General features: G+C 38.6%; 1 protein-coding gene across 1 annotated transcript in view; it reads right to left on the reverse strand.

Annotated features, from left to right (window-relative positions):
* LOC126378345 (protein FAM214A) overlaps positions 1-19,064 on the reverse strand; it is a 60,456-nt gene extending 41,392 nt beyond the window's left edge. The window contains exon 1 of the mRNA XM_050026612.1: positions 18,843-19,064. The gene's annotated coding sequence lies outside the window, so the exon portion shown is untranslated. The remainder of the gene's footprint in view (positions 1-18,842) is intronic.
* Between the last annotated feature and the right edge of the window lie 512 nt (positions 19,065-19,576).

Below are 19,576 nucleotides of genomic sequence, written 5' to 3' on the forward strand. Positions count from 1 at the left end.
CCCAAGATGAATCCCCTCCTACCCATCTAAATAGGGGGAGGGGTCCTGACTACCTCCTAAGTAGGTTGTTGGGTGTCGTCTGCATTCAGTCTAGACTTCCAAACCCGAACCTAGGTCAACGATCAGACGACAAAGCCGGCAAGGCATTCACCTATGGTCCGTGCATCACGGCGTTTACACGTTACAGGGTGAGCAGAGAAAATAAAAAATCCATATACTAATATCGCAAAAGCGAAAGTAACTCTGTATGTATGTTGTCTTTTCATGAAATTTTATATGGAGACAGTTTCAGACCAAGAAAATAAGGTTAGTGGTTTAAGGTTAGTGATTATTTAGAAACTATGAATGCATGGGATTAACTGTGGAACAATTGGAAAAAAATATCATAATTAAAGCACATAATATTAAGGAGTTTTTTAACGAATCTATGAAATAATTGTAAATGTAGCTATCTTTTATTCTTATTTTATTTTTTTAACATGATCTTTACTATTTTTTCTTTAAATTTTAAGCTGTTGTAGTGCCCTTACAGGGTTCCTGTTTGTACTTTCTTTTATTTTTAAGACCTTTGTAAAACATCAGGAATGCAATAAATATCTTATCTTATCTTATCTTATCTAATAACGGGTTCTTACCGCGTTTAAATGGGGATATGAGACTCGATATATCGACACTGTTGCAAGTGCCATGATCACGGGATGACTGATGAAACAGTGTCGAAATATCGGGAGTCTCATATCCCCATTTAAACGCGGTAAGAACCCGTTATTATGTGCTTTAAATTGGAAAAAACATGGGAAAATTGGGTCGTGTACAGTCACGAGCAATATCATGTACCCACTCTAGGACTCTGATTCAGTGACTCTGTTCCACAGTTAATCCCATGCATTCATAGTTTCTAAATAATCACTAACCTTAAACCACTAACCTTATTTTCTTGGTCTGAAACTGTCTCCATATAAAATTTCCATATTATTATTTCCATTATTTGTCTCCATATTTGACATTTAGTGAGACTTACAGTTCAATTTGTCAAAAAAGTTAATGTGACATGGTACCAAAGTGTATACATATTAATGCTCGTGACCGAACATAGGACTTAAATATAGCTTGTTTTGTGAGTGTAAACATAATATACTATATACTATACACCTCTGCCTACCCTTTTGGGGATACAAGCGTGATGAAAAAATAACAAATACTTACTAGCACCAAATAAACAGAACATTTTCACCACGAATAATATTTAAAAAAACACGTTTTAAATAGTTTTAATATCACACATTTTTTTTACTTTTATTACGTAAGACCTAGTTCTTTTTATAAAAGTAATAATTATTTTATCTAATATACTTTTAAGAGAAAAAAAAACGAAAAAAGCAAAGAGAAATCAAGAGAGAGAGTCGCTTCTGTAAAAACCGGACCTGTCAAATACTCAGATTAGGTAAGCGGACCCTGTGACAACTCGATAACACTCAACGAAAAAAAAAGGAAAAAATGACAACAAAATCAAACGTATTAATGATTTTTTTTTTCATGTTTAAATTAATGCAAATATTAAAGCTAAAAGAAGAATAAACATTCGAAAAATAGAAATATTACACGAACACACTGAAAAGAAATGTCCATAAAAAGTTGAAAAAGAAAGTTAAAATTTATAATCAAACAAATGGGAGTTCATAGAAGCTATAAAACAAAATTAATATTATTAAATTAATTAAATTTAAATTTATTATAATAATTTCATGGATAACAATAAATTTATATTAACTATAAAAATATATATTATAATAAATTATTCTTTTTCTGAAAATTATTTTTCTTATTTATTACACTATAGGTATTTTTTTTACATTGCACTTAACATATTATTTTTCGAGTTATTTATGCGTCTATATTAAATATTATAAACAAAAAAAACCGAACCGCACGTCCGCACCGCGCGGTGTCTCGCAGCGAACTGGGAATTTTCACGTTAAAATCAGCTGATTTCTGAATCTACCTACAGTTTACAAGTCTAGAATGAGTCTAGACGTGGAGGAAGGGGAGACTGAAATAAAAAAAAAGAGATGAGTTTTTATTTTTCGTCGCTGAAGTATTTTATGAAGTGTAGTTTGAAGTGAGACTGAAATTTAGAACTGTTTAGATAGACTTCAATTGGTACACCTTAGGACAGCAATATAACGGCCTCTGTGGTCCAGTGGTTGAGCGTTGTGCTCACGATCCGGGGGTCCCGGGTTCTAATCCCGGTGGGAACATTACAGGCTGATCACCGGATTATCCAAAAAGTAAGATGATCCGTGCTTTGGAAGGCATGTTAAGCTGTTGGTCCCGGTTATTACTTACAGCTGTAAGTTAGTATATCAACTCCACGAAAAGAGTTGATATGTTATGTTATGAGATTTGTGTAAGGATCGAAGCAAATGTAATACCATAATCTCTGCTTACCCCGGTGGGAAATAGGCGTGAAAATGAAGTTTGAGGGGTGTATATATGTTATTATACTTTTTAGCTCGACTATGTTTATCTCGTTGTGGACAAAGAACACTCCGGTCAAAAACCTTATAAAAAAACATGAATCATTTTATACAGACTTCCATGTTTACACTTCGAATAAGGGAGAATGGGCGAAACTGGTCCAAGAACCTCCACTATAATATTTATATATTTTTTATTATTTTTTTTTCTTTTTTTTTTCTTTTTTTATTCTTCTTATCGTGTGGGTTGTGAGGTGGAATACCAACATCATCAACCCTGGTGTCAGGGTTACTATTGAGCCGCCAAAGGCCCCTGACGTGACTCATGTAACGACTACTCACTTACATCAGTAAGTAGTAACCGGGACCAACGGCTTAACGTGCCTTCGGAAGCACTGATCATCTTACTTTCAGACAATCTGGTGATCAGCCAGTAATGTCCTAACCAAACTAGGGATCACAAAGTAATTCTTGTGGTATGTCCTCACCGGGAATCGAACCCGGGACCTCCGGATCGTGAGCGCAACGCTCAACCACTGGACCACGGAGGCCGTTTCTTTTTTATTTATTTAATATTAATTTTTTAATATTTTTTGTTATTATATAAAAGTTTAGTGTAAATAAGTGTACCTCTGTCTACATATAATGACATTTGCATGCCAACATTGTTATGGCGAAACATGTATTGTACCTACTTCTAATACCCACTTGTCACCTTATTCACCATGTTTGACGCAAATAAAGTTTCTATTCTATTCTATAGTATAAGTAAATATTATTATGTATTCATTCAAGTTGTATTTGTGGGAGACACGGCTTCCGTGCCTCACTTGACAGGGTCCACAGAATACCAGCGTCGTGGCTCGCGCCGCGGCTTATGCTGAGTGAGGCCCTTTTATAAAGGACACCACCACCATCGTTGACCAGTCCACACACTCAATTATTTGTATTTCTCGTGTATGTTGTTTGCAAAAGCGGTATATAAAGCAAAAGTTGATGGTAGGGCTGGCAGAGGAAGACCGAGAAGGACTTACGATGACCAAATTGGAGATGTCCTTAGAAAAGGTTCAATACGATCTACTCTGAACCGGCGTGCGTGTATGAAGCGATTGATGAATGTGGAGGAAGCAAGAGAAGTGTGTCAGGATCGAAGCAAATGGAATTCTATAGTCTCTGCTTACCCCGGTGGGAAATAGGCGTGAGTTTATGTATGTATGTATGTTGTTTTTATTATGTGTTTTGATTGTAAGTTATGTGTTACCTCGTGTTTTATATTATATTATATTTGTTATTTGTTTTATATTTGTTACTGTGGTGTCCCTTTATAATAAACGTTTCTTTCTTTCTTTCCTTAATAAGATTCCTTATTATTCTAGCAAAGTTCTATTCGATTCTGCCCCGTGCCATATTATTTTTGTTTCAAGGTTATCTTACTAGTATAAATGCGCCAAAAATGTTTAAAAATAAGTAAAAAAAATATATTTATTAGATTTAATTTAACAATTACTTACCTATTTCTTATTTTTTGTAATTTAACCATGTTCTAGTGAGACTCTGATCCTGCAGTCAAATTGCTTATGCAATTTTGCAGGACATAGCATTTATACCAGTGTTATTTATGGCATTAATAATAATAAATAAATTAATAAATAAATAAAATAAATACAAAATGTTAGTGACATCGTAACCAAAACTGAGGGATGATTCAGACCATGATTCTGAGTTGATATCAAGTGTAATTTTCCGTCGCAAAAGTATGGAAATGAAAATAATTAAAATTAGTAAAGTTTCATGAATTTTCCGACAGGAAATTCCACTTGATATCAACATAGAATCATGGTCTGAATCACCCCCCTCAGTATTCGTTACGATGTCACTAACACCGAGCTTTCAAAGAGTCAAAAAGTCGAATTCAGTGGTTTAGAGCCGAAGCCTGGATTCAAACTCGTGACCACACCACTAATTTAAGAGCCACGCTCTTGTCGGTGTAGCATTCAAAAATTCAAAAAAAAAACCAAAAATTTATATTTTTCAAAATTGGCTTATAAAGTTAGCGCTTTTTGAACGTCAAAAATTAAAATTACATATTATGTAACTAGCTGTAAAACTACTACCACATCGGAATCTGTAACGCTGAGGGAAAGACGTGGCCAGAAAACCTCCCAGCACAGCGCCCTAGTCCCACTGTTTCATGTTTTCCTTTCTTTTCTTTTTTTAAATCCAATTTGTATTACATAATTTATAAACTTCTCTATGCTAAAAAATAGGGCAGTGGGTTCCCTCTTGCCTTCCGCCCCGCAGTACTCTGTCTGACGCGAGTGGGATGGCGCCCAGAGTAGTCCATTTCAAAGCCGTACTAGGACTCCTGTCCTCCGCCTCTGAATAGTACTGACAGGTACTGCTGCCCTCTGTCAAGTTTCAGGTAATATTTTAAACATTTGCAGTAAAATCCTTCTCGACCTTTATAGATACGGCTCACCTATCACGTTGGTCTAACAGAAAGCTCGGTGAGGTGTGGGTACTTAGTTCGTCTTGTGTTGGATATACAGTCAAAAGCAATATAATGTACCCACTTTAGGACTCTGTCGCACTAACATATTTGACATTTAGTGAGACTTACAGTTCAATTTGTCAAAAAAAATAATGTGACATGGTACCAAAGTGCATATTAAATTAATGCTCGTGACCGTACCTCGGACTGGCCCTAAATGTCTGAGTGAAGTTTTTTTAAATCCAAACTATTTTGTATGTAGGCAGAACTAAGTAAAAACTTAAAATGAAAAAAAAAAAACAAGTAACAACTAAATACTCAGTACTACTTTTCCTACGCCTTTCTGCGTCCTTCACCTTTTAAAATGCGAATTGTTGCTATCCCTTTCTCACTTACAGCATTTATTATGAGACAGAAAGAGAGCCAACATAGGCTAATGATCTGTCGAAACCAAGGCTGGTGACGTGAGCAGTTTTTTTTTACCTGTAATTATTGTAGAGTATTTTTGGAGGCAAAAAATATGTAGACTTAGCCAAGTCTTTGTGGTTTAAGATTAAACATTTCACGCCTACATACCTAAAGGGGCAGCCAGAGGTGTATCTATCTATATTACTTACATCAGTAAGTAGTAACCAGAACTTGGTATGCAAACCCTTTGATGTGTGCTGTCAACTTAATTAGGTCGGGTTATTGATAAATGTAAAATTTTTAGGCGGTTGTTTTAGATTCGTGCCTAAAATTGAGAAGTGTGATCCATAAATTTTATGCCTGTCGATTACCCGTCCCTTTCCTTTTCGGCGGATAAGAACATGACAGGTATAACTTAAAATAAAATTAGATGGTGTGTACAGGAATCAGCACCATTGTTGGTAAAGTGGCTATAGAATTTAACTATATAATATAACAACATAAACAGCCTATATACGTCCCACTGCTGGGCACAGGCCTCCCCTCAATCAACCGGAGGGGGTATGGAGCATACTCCACCACGCTGCTCCAATGCGGGTTGGTGGAGATGTTTTTACGGCTAATAGCCGGGACCAACGGCTTAACGTGTCCTCCGAAGCACGGAATCGTCTTACTTTTTCGGACAATCAGGTGATTCAAGTCTGAAAAGTCCTTACCAAACAAAGGACAGTCTCTCAAAGTGATTTCGACAATGTCCTCATCGGGAATCGAACCCGGACCTCCAGATCGTGAGCCTATCGCTCTAACCACTAGACCACTGAGGCTGTTTAACTAAGAATTTAACTAAGTATAGCTAATAAAACATCACTAACACCCTCTGTAGGCTCTTTGTGTTGGTGTCCTCATCCCAAAAGTGCAATGTACCTGCGCGGTGCATTGCCCTAGAATAAAAATACATTATTTTCATTTCGCATTGGCCTTTATTGCTGGTGTTTACGATTTTCTATATTTGAGGCAACAAAGTGTGGTAAAGATTTATGGTTAGATATTATGTTAGTGTATTTCATTTTAATTTTATTTTAGTTTATTTTCATTGTATTTTATATCATTTAATTGTCATTTCATTTTGTTTTTTTTTTATTTTTACTGTATTGTGTCAAAAGTATTGTATATGAGCCTTATGTTGCTTGAAATAAATGTATTTTATTTTATTTTAATTTTATTTATTTAAAGAAAAAAACACAGAATCAGGGATTCTAAAAAGACATCAAAGCAATTCATGTAGAAAGCAACATTGGAAATAAGGACTTTCCAGGCAACGTTTTGTAAAGATTTTCGTGCGTTTAACCTTCTAATTTCAAAACAGACATAATTTTAGTGTTTTTTTTTTAATTATACATACAAACACACTACACATACATAGAACACGTTCAGCTGCTTCTCTTCCCGGGCATGTCGTAAAAACCGACAGAGGGATTGTGTCCTCTAACATGATGGACTAATATTATGGGCGATAGGCTGATCCCTTATCACCATAAGGTTCATCATATCCATCTTTGGACTTCGTATCAACAGTGGCTGCAAGTTGTCTTTGATTACTTGTGGCTCTGCCCACCCCATTAGGGATTACGGGCGTGAGTTTATGTATGTATGTTTTTTAATTATTTTAAGTTCCATACTTTTGCGATGAAAAATTCTACCTGATATCAACTCAGAATCATGGTCTGAATCAACCCACAAAGTTTTCGTTACAATGTCACTAACACCCTGGATAAACATTTTATGTTTATGTCACGGCAAACAGATACTATGGAATTCAATTTGCTTCGATCCTGACACACTTCTCTTGCTTCCTCCACGTTCATCAATCGTTTCTTACACTCACGCCGGTTCAGAGTAGATCGTGCTGAAGCTTTTCAAAGTACATCTACAATTAACATCATAGAATAGAATAGAAATAGTTTATTATAAACGGGCGCCACACACAAAAACTAGACAATAACATCATATCCACAAAACAATTACAAAAAAGCAAGACGGATGTTTGTCGAAATGACCATAAGGTGGTGGTGGACGTCCTGAGATAAAAGGGCCTCACTCAGCACAAGTCGCGGCGTGAACCACGTTATGTGAACCCTGTAGGGTTATAACAAACATCATAGAAGGAAAAATAGAAGGGAAGAGAGGAAGGGGTAGACCTAGGAGAACATTTATGAAACAAATAACAGAGAAGGTGCAGGTCGTGTCGTATCAGGAGGTGAAGGATTTGGTGGGAAGAAGAGAGGAATGGCGGTTACTCCACCGACAAGAGCGCAGCTCTTAAATAGAGAGAGACAGAGAGAGAGAGAGTAGGGTGAGGCAGGAACTTCGTGTTCCATAATCATCTATGTTATGTAACATAAATGTAACAATAAGTGTTGCTATACGAATGTTATGTAGTGAATGTAATCGCGTTATTTACTTATTGCGTAGGTAATGTGGGGCTTCCTAATGACTGGGCTTTCATGTTATAAATATCATTTCTTCACCGTATGCGTTGTGGGGTCAACGACCGACCGCATCAACCCTGGTGTCAGGATAGAATTCAAAAAGAAAACAAAAATATTTATTCTTCTAAATTGGCTTACATCTTTTTCTACCGTGTGGGTGGATTACCAACCTCAGCAACCCCGGTGTCAGGGTTATTATTGAGCCGCCAACGGCCCATGGCTCATTTAACGATTACTCACTCACATCAGTGTAGTAACCGGGACCAACGGCTTAACGTGCCTTCCGAAGCACGGATCATCATACTTTCGGACAATCAGGTGATCAGCCTGTAATGTCCTAACAAACTAGGGATCACAAAGTGATTTTTGTGATATGTCCCCACCGGGATTTGAACCCGGGACCTCCGAATCGTGAGCCCAACGCTCGAACCACTGGACCAAGGAAGCCATTGGGTATTAGCGGTAAAAAACCAAAGTAAGAATTAGAAAGTGATTTGTCCCCACCGGGATTCGATTCCGGGACCATCGTTAGCAGAACGCTCAACCACTGGACCACGAAGGCCGTTAGTTATAGGCTTTAGTAATACGAAGTGAATCTAGAAATGATCTCATAAGTCATTGAACTTTCAATAATCTAGTAAAAAACTGTTAGTAATTGACAAAAAACCGTTCTAGGATGTTCTCTAGGGTCAATGATTCTACAAAGCAACGACCATAAACAAATATCCTTTGAATTATGCTGCCCTGGTACTTTCACATAACATAAACTCACGACTATATCCCAATTGGGGTAGTCAGAGGTACATCCATCGCCAGATGAACTAAGTACCCACGCCTCACCGAGCTTTCTGTGTGACCAACGGGATAGGTTATGTCTCATACATACATACATACATAAACTCACGCCCGTAATCCCTAATGGGGTGGGCAGAGCCACAAGTAATCAAAGACAACTCATCCATCGCCAGATGAACTAAGTACCCACGCCTCACCGAGCTTTCTGTGTGACCAACGGGATAGGTTATGTCTCCATATCACAAAAATCACTTTGTGATCCCTAGTTTGGTTAGGACATTGCAGACTGATCAAAGTTCATCCGTGCTGCGGAAGGCACGTTAAGCCGTTGGTCCCGGTTACTACTTACTGACGTAAGTACCGAGTCGTTACGTGCGTCACGTCAGGGGCCTTTGGCGGCTCAATAATCTCGCTCGTGTGGGTTGTGAGGTGGATAACAAAAAAAAAATATTTTTCAAAATTGGCTTACAAAGTTAGCGCTTTTTGAACGTCAAAAAAAAATACATACATATTATGTAACTAGCTGTAAAACTACTACCACATCGGAATCTGTAACGCTGAGGGAAAGACGTGGCCAGAAAACCTCCCAGCACAGGGCCCTAGTCCTAATGTTTCATGTTTTCCTTTTTTTTTAACCTCAACATTTTTTTTTTAACTTCAACCTCTACAACCCTGGCGTCAGGGTACAACAGTACACAATAAAACAGACAAAATAAACATACAAAGAAAGCAGACAGTACGGGTAAGCTTATCTCTAAGAAAAAGATCTTCCAACTGACCTACGTGACTGGGAAACATACAGTGTATAATGCTACCTTTATCGCTTCTTTTTATTTTGATCAGTATAATAATGGATGGAATATGTAATAGTTCCTTATCATCATCAATTTAAGAGCCACGCTCTTGTCGGTGTAGCATTTTCCATTCCATTCTATCAAATCTGTTCCATGTAAGCTCTTCTTGGTCTTCCCCTTCCTCTCTTTCCTTCTAGCTTTCCTTCTATGATGTTTTTAATGAATTCGTCGTGTCTTATTAGGTGTCCAATCATCTTGCCTCTTAGTCTTAGTAATAGTTTCTAGGTGTAATAAAAAGGGTCATAATTTATACCCAAAAAGAAGAAATATACATTAGCATGAATTAGAAGGAAAAAACGAAGAAACACCTGTACAGAGCCATCTATATTGATTTTGAGGAACCTTACAAAGCAGTAACTGTCAGTACTATTCAGAGGCGGAGGACAGGAGTCCTAGTACGGCTTTGAAATAGACTACTCTGCGCGCCATTCCACTCGCGTCAGACAGAGTACTGCGAGGCAGAAGGCAAGAAACTAGTGCTCTATTTTTCCCTAAAAAGTAGCATAATAGGGCACAAATCCTGGAAACTACGTACATAAACAGCCTATATACGTCCCACTGCTGGGCACAGGCCTCCCCTCAATCAACCGTAGGGGGTATGGAGCATACTCCACCACGCTGCTCACTTCCGGGTTGGTGGACGTGTTTTTACGGCTAATAGCCGGGACCGACGGCTTAACGTGCCCTCCGAAGCACGGAATCATCTTACTTTTTCGGACAATCAGGTGATTCAAGCCTGAAAAGTCCTTACCAAACAAAGAACAGTCTCACAAAGTGATTTCGACAATGTTCCCATCGGGAATCGAACCCGGACCTCCAGATCGTGAGCCTAACGCTCTAACCACTAGACCACGGAGGCTGTTGTGTTTGATATATGTAGGCGGAAACCTAAGTTACCTAGACATAACACGTGCTTTATCTTGGCGATTACATTTGGCACTGCCATGTCATAGTTGCCAAGTGCTCATCATTCGAAGGTCACGCGTGCCATGTCGTCAGAATGTCTGGCAAACTGTGTGACGACAAACAGGCAACACGCCCATTATTCTAATAGTGATGAGCTGAGCCCAGGTGATCACGATAACTTCCAGCTTGCTTCTTCTTATCGTGTGGGTTGAAATACCAACCTCATCAAACCTGGTGTCAGGGTTATGATTGAGCCGCCAAAGGCCCCTGACGTGGTTCGTGTAACGATTACTCACTTTCATCAGTAAATAGTAACCGGGACCAACGGCTTAACGTGCCTTCCGAAGCATGGATCATCTTACTCTCGGCAGTTAAGTGATCAGCCTGTAATATCCTAACCAAACTAGGAGTCGCAAAGTGATTTTTGTGAAATCTCCCACCGGGATTCGAACCCGGGGTCTCCGGATCGAGAGTCCAACGCTCAACCACTGGACCACAGAAGCCAACTTGCTTAATTTAATTAACGGCCTCCGTGGTCCAGTGGCTGAGCTTTAGGCTCACGATCCCGGATTTGAATCCCGTTGAGATATATCAGAAAAAACACTTTTTGATCCTTAGTTTGGTTAGGACATTGCAGGCTGATTACCCGATTGACCAAAAGACGATCCGTGCTTCGGAAGGCACGATAAGCCGTCGGTGCCGGCTACTGGTTACCTAAGCCAATATGTAGTCATTACATGAGCCATTTCAGGATCCTCAGGGTGATGAGGTTGGTCATTGGTCTCATAACCCACACGAGAGAAGAAGCCGAAACCAGGACCTCCGGTCGTGAGCCCAACGCTCAACCACTGGACCACGGAGGCCATTAATCAGCTCTTCCACAGACGTTTCCCTTCCATTATAGACGGCGATACGGCTCACCTAACACGTTGGCCTAACAGAAAGCTCGGTGAGGTGTGGGTACTTAGTTCATCTTGCGACGGATGTACCTCTGATTACCCCAGCTTATGTTATGTTACATTTCGTATAGTGAACTGTCGGTTCATTGCCCGGGAAGACAATGGACCCTATTATATCGAAGCCACGCTAAGTGGGCAGACAGAACCATACAAAAATGCCGTCCGACCTTCTAAGGTATTGTATGGAAAAAAATCGCCCGTAACACGATTCCTGTTAAAGGATTGTAAGAACAAAACATGCTGGTTTTTTGTTAGTGTTTTTCATTTGATCTACAAAAAATGAACTAGGTGTGTACGGTCAGCCTCCGAGGTCTAGTGGTTAGAGCGTTAGGCTCACGATCTGGAGGTCCGGGTTCGATTCCCGATGGGGACATTGTCGAAATCACTTTGTGAGACTGTCCTTTGTTTGGTAAGGACTTTTCAGGCTTGAATCACCTGATTGTCCGAAAAAGTAAGATGATTCCGTGCTTCGGAGGGCACGTTAAGCCGTTGGTCCCGGCTATTAGCCGTAAAAACACCTCCACCAACCCGCAGTGGAGCAGCGTGGTGGAGTATGCTCCATACCCCCTCCGGTTGATTGAGGGGAGGCCTGTGCCCAGCAGTGGAACGTATATAGGCAGTTTATGTTTATTATGTATGTGTACGGTCACGAGCACTAATATGTATACTTTGAAACCATGTCACATTAACTTTTTTGACAAATTAAACCGTAAGTCTCATTGAATATCAAACATGATAGTGCGACAGGGTTCTAAAGTGGGTACATGATATGCTCATGACTGTATGTGACAGCTAGACAACTTATGAATAAATTATTTTCTAACTACATATGAGACACGTCAGATTTAAAAAAAATATAAGTTTTAAAACCGCATATACAAAAACAAAATATTTCTTCGAAATTCATCTGAATAACACAGTACCCTTGGAAAAAAATCGTTATCAGTTTTTGCCCTCTAGGGGGCGCCACTTTCAATTTAGTGTCACATCATATAGCTACAATTGACAACATTTCAAATTTTTAAGCCGTGGTTTTTTTGTGCTATTTCGAAAGTACTTGTTTAAATAGAAGACACGTATTTTTTCTTTTCAAGATTTTTCCACTAGAAGTTATAAAAAATATTTTTTGAAAATTGGATTCTGCCATTGATAGAATGAAGGCAGTATACTGTAATGTACCTTTGCATGCGTTATTTAAAACAAGTCGCAAACAAAGTGTCATGTTATGTATGACATTTACTTTTTTTATAATTTTTATGTAAAGGTCTGAACTTATTATGCCTTCCTCTTCTGACCTCGTGGATTTTTCAATATATTTCTATTATTACTGAATTAAAAAATCTGAAAAAATTTGTTTTGTGTAAATCATAGAAATATCTCGAAATGGTTTTCGATTTAAGGCACCTTAGTAAAAATGAAATGTTGTCAATTGGTGTAGTCAGAGGACACAGTTGGCTCGACCATTATAGATGGCGATACGGCTCATCACCTATCACGTAGGTGTAACATGGTCGTTATGGGTACTGAGTTCATCTTGCGATGGATGTACCTCTGATTACAATTTATGTTCATGTTTTATGGTCAAAATAAGGAGCCTAAAAACCTGGTGAAAGCTGAAACCGGTTAATGAACGGCCCAGTTATAACGAGATCACGCAAAGACCTCCGGTCGCGGACCTTGGCAGGGCACTACGAAAATTAGTGATGGGAACAATCGGTATTTTACAACATCTTATTTTACGTTTTTAACCGGTTTTTTTCTGGATTTTTGGGAAGAAGCGGTATTTTTCATTATTGTTAATTAGGTAACCGGGATTGTTTTGGTATTTTTTATGCTTAAGTTTATTTTTTGCATTTATTTACTGGTTAATAAAATTTAAAATTAAACCGTATTAAATGAAGCCATGAGATGTTGGTAGTGAAAACCTATATGATCTTCTGTTTTTCTGTGTGTGTGAAATATAATATTTGTTATTTTTTTAATGTTAGATACAACATAACATAAACAGTCTATATACGTCCCACTGCTGGGCACAGGCCTCCCCTCAATCAACCGTAGAGGGAGCATACTTCACCACGCTGCTGCACTGCGAATTTATTTAAAAACGTGGAGGTATATTATTATAAGAATCATACTCAAAACTACAAATAAAATATAAGCACAATAAAAAATACAGTTACGTAATAAGCCCTATTCATACTTCAACTAACGTAATATAAACATCAATAACCAATCACATTTTGCATGCAAAATCGTAACTGGGCATTGTTTACCGTAATAACGTTTATCAGTGCTTTCAAGAACCACTCAATCACGCCCCGGATCATAAAGTGCTATTAGCCGCACATAGGACACCCCATACAAAAATCACAGTATTACCGTGTGCTGCCTAAAGCATTAGTGCGAGCGAGACGGGTAGTTCACGCATGCTCCTTACGCATGCTAATGGCCGCAATCCGTTAAGGATGCCGGACTAAAGCAAAACCCAGAGGGGGTGACGTCAGCGCCCGACACGAAATGGTGCAGGGCGGAGTGTTGCCGTTCTATACGTAGTATTATTCTTTATTCTGTGATTATAGTCAGACGCGTACAATGGTGCTAATTCCTGCAGACGCCATCTAATTTTAAGTTATACCTGTCATTTTCTTATCCGCTGAAAAAGAAAGGGACGTGTAATCGACAGACATAAAATCTATGGAGCACACGTCAATTTTAAGCAGAAATCTAAAACAACCGTCTAAAAATTTTACATCGGCCAATAACGCGACAGAGTTAAGTAGACAGCTCGTCAAACGGATTACATACCAGCGTGATGCCTATTTTATTCGCCCAGTTTTACATTCGTTTTAAAATTAAATTGTTGACAATCATCCGTCCCTTTCCTTTTCGGCGGATAAGAAAATGGCGGGTAATACTTCAAATAAAGTAGGTGTCTGCAGGAATCGGCGCCATTATGAATGTAATTTTACTAATCGAGTAAAATCGATAGCAATTTGGTTGCCGTGTCAGTGTCACTGATATCGATTGCTTTGCGTTCGCAATGACGACAGTGGTATGAATACTTTTGTAATGAATTTTCTTCTGGTATTTTAGAGGCTTAATAGCCGCCAAAGACCCCTGACATGACTCATGTAACGACTGCTTACTTACATCAGTAAGTAGTAACCAGGATCAACGGCTTGACGGCCTTCCGAACGGATCATCTTACTTTCGGACAATCAGGTGATCAGCCTGCATTGTCCTAATCAAACTAGGGATCACAAAGTCATTTTTGTGTTATTTCCTCCTCCGGATCGTGAGCCTAACGCTCAACCACTGGACCACGGAAAAGAAAGATCGGTGAGGCGTGGGTACTTAGTTCATCTTGTGGTGGATGCACCTGTAACTAATGCAATTGGGATATACGTAAGCTGATCTTATCTCAAACGAGTAACTCAATAACAGAAGTCTTGCATTGTAAGCTAGCCGTTATCTCATTAGTAATGATTGCTAACGAAACGAGTAATATTGTGCAGACTTAATTACTTGACGACATAGTTCAATGTTTTCTGGGTAATTAGTTCGAACCTATATTTAGGCCGGGACTCCACCAAAACAGAGTCGAGACGAGCGGAGAGATGTTTTTTAAACATCCAATAGAATTGCGTTATTCACACATCTCTACGCTCAGCTTCAGTGGATATCGCTACGCGGAGATGTGTAATATTTGTGTAGTGTGATGGAAGCAGAGACGAGAGATGTAAATGGCGTGCAGAGATGTGCGAAAGAAAACCTTTTTTTCCTTTATGGCCTCTACGTTTAAGCCACCCTAATCTCTTTTTGCAGCCTCAATAGCTAGCCTCCATGATGTTGCTTGCCCCAATGTCGAGAGATTAAAACGCCCGTTTAGATATTCATCGTAATCCCTCAGTCATTTATGACAGGCCCAGTTGATAAGCAGCATAGAACATCATTCCAGTTTTTTTCATGAATTCCTAGTCACGAGATAAGTAAACAGATAAGAATGGGTTAGTGACTGAAGTCTGTGACTCTACTGAAGGAGTCGTTAGACCAGGATGCCTCGTCACTTTCAAAAAAGACATTTGTTTCAAGATATGAAGAGTACAAGGGAAATCCGATGTAAAGTATCCCTTACGCGTTTGCTGGAGTCACCCCAAGACAGATAATACTCCCATGCAGTGGTGCAGTGATGTCTTTGAAGTTTCCAAAGCCAGGACTATAGGATACTGTAGCAATCCTTCTATCAGAGGCCTAAACGTGTTACTCAGTTTCCACATTGACTCAGTTGTCGCAGGACATAGAATTCCTGTCCTGTGATTGGTGGAAACTGACGACTCCTGCAAATTCATTGATATTTTCGCCAATCACAGAATAGAATTATATAAAAAGAAGCTGAAAAACGTGGAATGCTATTTGTGACTCCACATAGGAACCGTCAGACCAACAAATGAGACTTCCTCCCATGAGGAATTGAATGATTCATCGTGGGAAAATCTATTTGTCATTGTATGATTCTTGAACAATGTGCAACTTGTTATTTAACCGCCGTTCAAATGCACATATGAACAAGACTCCAGTCAAACACACAGTCAATTCCACAAAAATAACAAATCTAATCAATTATCATACTTGTCGAAGTATTCTATAATAAATATAGCTATTTAATAGCGCTTGATAATGTTTTGACAGCTGTCAGATTAATACATATACTTTCTATATTTCTTTTTTTTTATTTTAGGACATTCTCTCGTGCTGTCAAAACACATTTAAAAGAAGTATATTGAATGCCAGATCTACAATAAGTTGCCTACGACAAAAAACAACCTTCAGTCAGTTATAAATTATTGAAATGAGAAGTAACCTTGTCTTCAGTAACAAAATGTCTTTTCTACCAGTCCATCAGTAGCTAAATAGCATTAATAATAGTAGCAGGGTTGATGAGGTCGGTCATTGACCTCACGACACGAGAGAAGTAAACGGGTAAGTAGCTAATAGCCATAATCTATAAAAGCGAAAATGTCACTCACTAACTGACCTAACTCATCACGAAATCTCAAAAACTACAAGCACTAAGTCTCAAATTTTGCATGGGGGTTCCTGTTAAGACGTAGATGCTTGCTAAGACGGGATTTTTCGTAATTCAAGCCTTAAGCAGATGAAAATCGGTAGCAAAATTTGTATGAAACTTCTATAATAGTAGGGTTACGAACAAAGACGCGGGTACCAGCTAGGCGCTAGCGTGAAAATAATTGTGAAAATCGACATAATTCTTCGTTCGTGGCTTTGACAGGTTACCGTGAATACTTTCACACTCAGTAATCATGTACTAGTCATTTCCTGTAGTTTCTCTTGCGTGATAATTATTGAAATACCGGGCGTCGTTGCTACGGTAAGTTACGAAACGGTTTCCAATGATAAAACTGTTTAGAATTAACATACACTTTTGTAATCTGTTTCTAAATGCACCTACTTAGATATACTTGTATCATACATACATACATAAACAGCCTATATACGTCCCACTGCTGGGCACAGGCCTCCCCTCAATCAACCGGAGGGTGTATGGAGCATACTCCACCACGCTGCTCCACTGCGGGTTGGTGGAGGTGTTTTTATGGCTAATAGCCGGGACCAACGGCTTAACGTGCCCTCCGAAGCACGGAATCATCTTACTTTTTCGGACAATCAGGTGATTCAAGCCTGAAAAGTCCTTACCAAACAAAGGACAGTCTCACAAAGTGATTTCGACAATGTCCCCATCGGGAATCGAACCCGGACCTCCAGATCGTGAGCCTCGTGGTCGTGATCGTGTGATCGTGATACTTGTATTTGGAAAAAATCCTTTGGGAATACAGGCGTGGTGAAAAGTTTTGTTATATCTTTTGCTAATAACGACTATAAAATGTAATCATTAGTTCGTTTGACACACTAAATCTGACAGAACCAGAAATAATATTTACATTTACAAAAAGACAGACCTTCACGGCTGCAGCCACTATCGGGGTAGGCAAAGCCACTCCCCAGATTGAAGTCCTCGGATATTTTTATGAACCATTATGATAAGATAAAATACTATCTCTATTGAGTATAAAGAGCACAATGTACCTAGCTACCTACGGAAAATAGGACACACACAAATAGGAAAAAACATATAAAAAATGGACAAGAGGCTGACTTATTGAGTATGGTAACAAGTTATCGGCATATCCCACAATATTGTTTTGAGAGGAAATTGATTATCGTCGGTTTTCACGACATAGATGGGATGATAAGTAGCTGAATGCATTCTGATGTGTATTTTCATCTAAATGCGCGTTTCCGAAGGACCTTTACAGATAAATATTCAAAAACCATAAAATTAAAACAATCCAACATGGAGCATAGTCCACCATTTAAAGACCATAACAGAATATTAAGCTCAGCTATTGCCAATGGTTTCCACATCCATTGCATCATCGAAGGTCACCATAAGCTTTTGAAGGGTAAAAGTGAGAGGAGACATCCATCCCTCTCTAACATTTATTAGTTGTCGATTTTAGCGAACAACTGAAAGAACGGATCGAAGGACATGGTTGGAAACAGCTAAAGAAAATCTTGCATCTCTTTCCCTCTAGTTAAAAACGACATAAGAGCGACTGAGACTTATTAGGGTCAATTAGTTAACAAATCTCTTTGTCTCTTAACCCGAATAGTAGGTAATGGGCATCATTTTATCGAATAGATACAAAAAGTAGGTCAAAAAACTGGATTGCCCTACCGAACCTGCACAAAGAAGCATCCTTCTCTTTCTGCACCGTAAAAATGCATTTACGTTAGAGCGAGACAACTACAGATGCAAAGGTTTAAAAATGACTCAACTGTAAGCGTACGATAAAATCTAGCTAATTTTACCTGAGTACCTATATCGCACAAAATATATTTACCAAACGTTCGGGTGTATAGAGGAAGCGAAAATTACCGTTACGGTTCTAGACTTCGGAACCGGTACAAATAATGCACATCACTAAAAAAACTGGTTCTCAAAAAGGGCTTGCCAAAGGTACCTGCTTCGACCAAAAAAAAGAAAAATCGCTAGGGCTATGAACTGGAGGACGTTCATCCTTTGTTGGTTTGTCGTACAGCCAACAGCTGATTTTTATTTTGATTTTTACTACATTAAAGATAACGCTATCTGCCCACGCAGATATATACATATAAACGATAAATAAATTACGCTCACACCCTACTAAATCACGATGCACATGCACATATATAAACTTTCCATATGATTAACAAATCCACCATAAATCCATCGGGTTATAGACCTGTCAATATTAACTTTCTAAAAACGCAAAGGTTTTTTATCATTCACGTTTCGAAATATTCCCAAGTTAAATGCGTTATTCTTGTTTGTAAAAACGTCTTTTGCGTTGTAAAAGCTAAACATATGGGTAACACATCGTTTAGTAACACAAAGAGCTTACCTTTTTAGCAGCAAACAAAATCGTCTAACTCCACTGTGGAACACCTGCGCTATAATATAACACTTCGATAGTCGTGTCTTTTTCTCTTAAAATACATTATTACACTGTTAACAGTTAGTGTGGACGCGTGAACGCAGTCCAAGGGGGATTTTTCACAATTTCGAAGGACTCACGCGAAGCGAGCACCTCACAACACACTCCTCAATCACCTACTGAAAATGTCAGCTGGGCCCAGTGTGTTCTCATTGGTAAATCGATTGAAAATAGACAATAAACTTTAGTTCCCTCTCATTCTTTTCATATACCCACCTCGCTTCCTCTTAAAGATTCATCAGCGACCTTGATACGATTTTTAGGGAAATCTTGCTGTATTTTGAAGAAAAAATGGTTTATATACCTATTTTAGGCTAGCAGCTACGAGCTTACTATATTATTTCCTCGAGAAATGCTAAGATTGAGCCAAATAAGATCATATGGGAGACAAAGCAATGTGTCAAAAAATGTAAACGCGTGTCGACAACAAAGAAAACATAGATTATTGACATTACTATCCTCGTTTCTGATTGGTCGGCGCACAGCTGTTTTTGACATTGAACGTGTTGCATTGAAAGTGTAATGGTTCATTTTACATCTACTAGATGGAGGTACAATCACATAATCAACAGTTGAATTACTATGTTTACATCATTGAAATTACCTTTATAATTAAAGTTGAAATATATTATTAACCATGT

The sequence above is a fragment of the Pectinophora gossypiella genome, chromosome 26, assembly GCF_024362695.1.
Source record: "Pectinophora gossypiella chromosome 26, ilPecGoss1.1, whole genome shotgun sequence".
Lineage (NCBI taxonomy): Eukaryota > Metazoa > Arthropoda > Insecta > Lepidoptera > Gelechiidae > Pectinophora > Pectinophora gossypiella.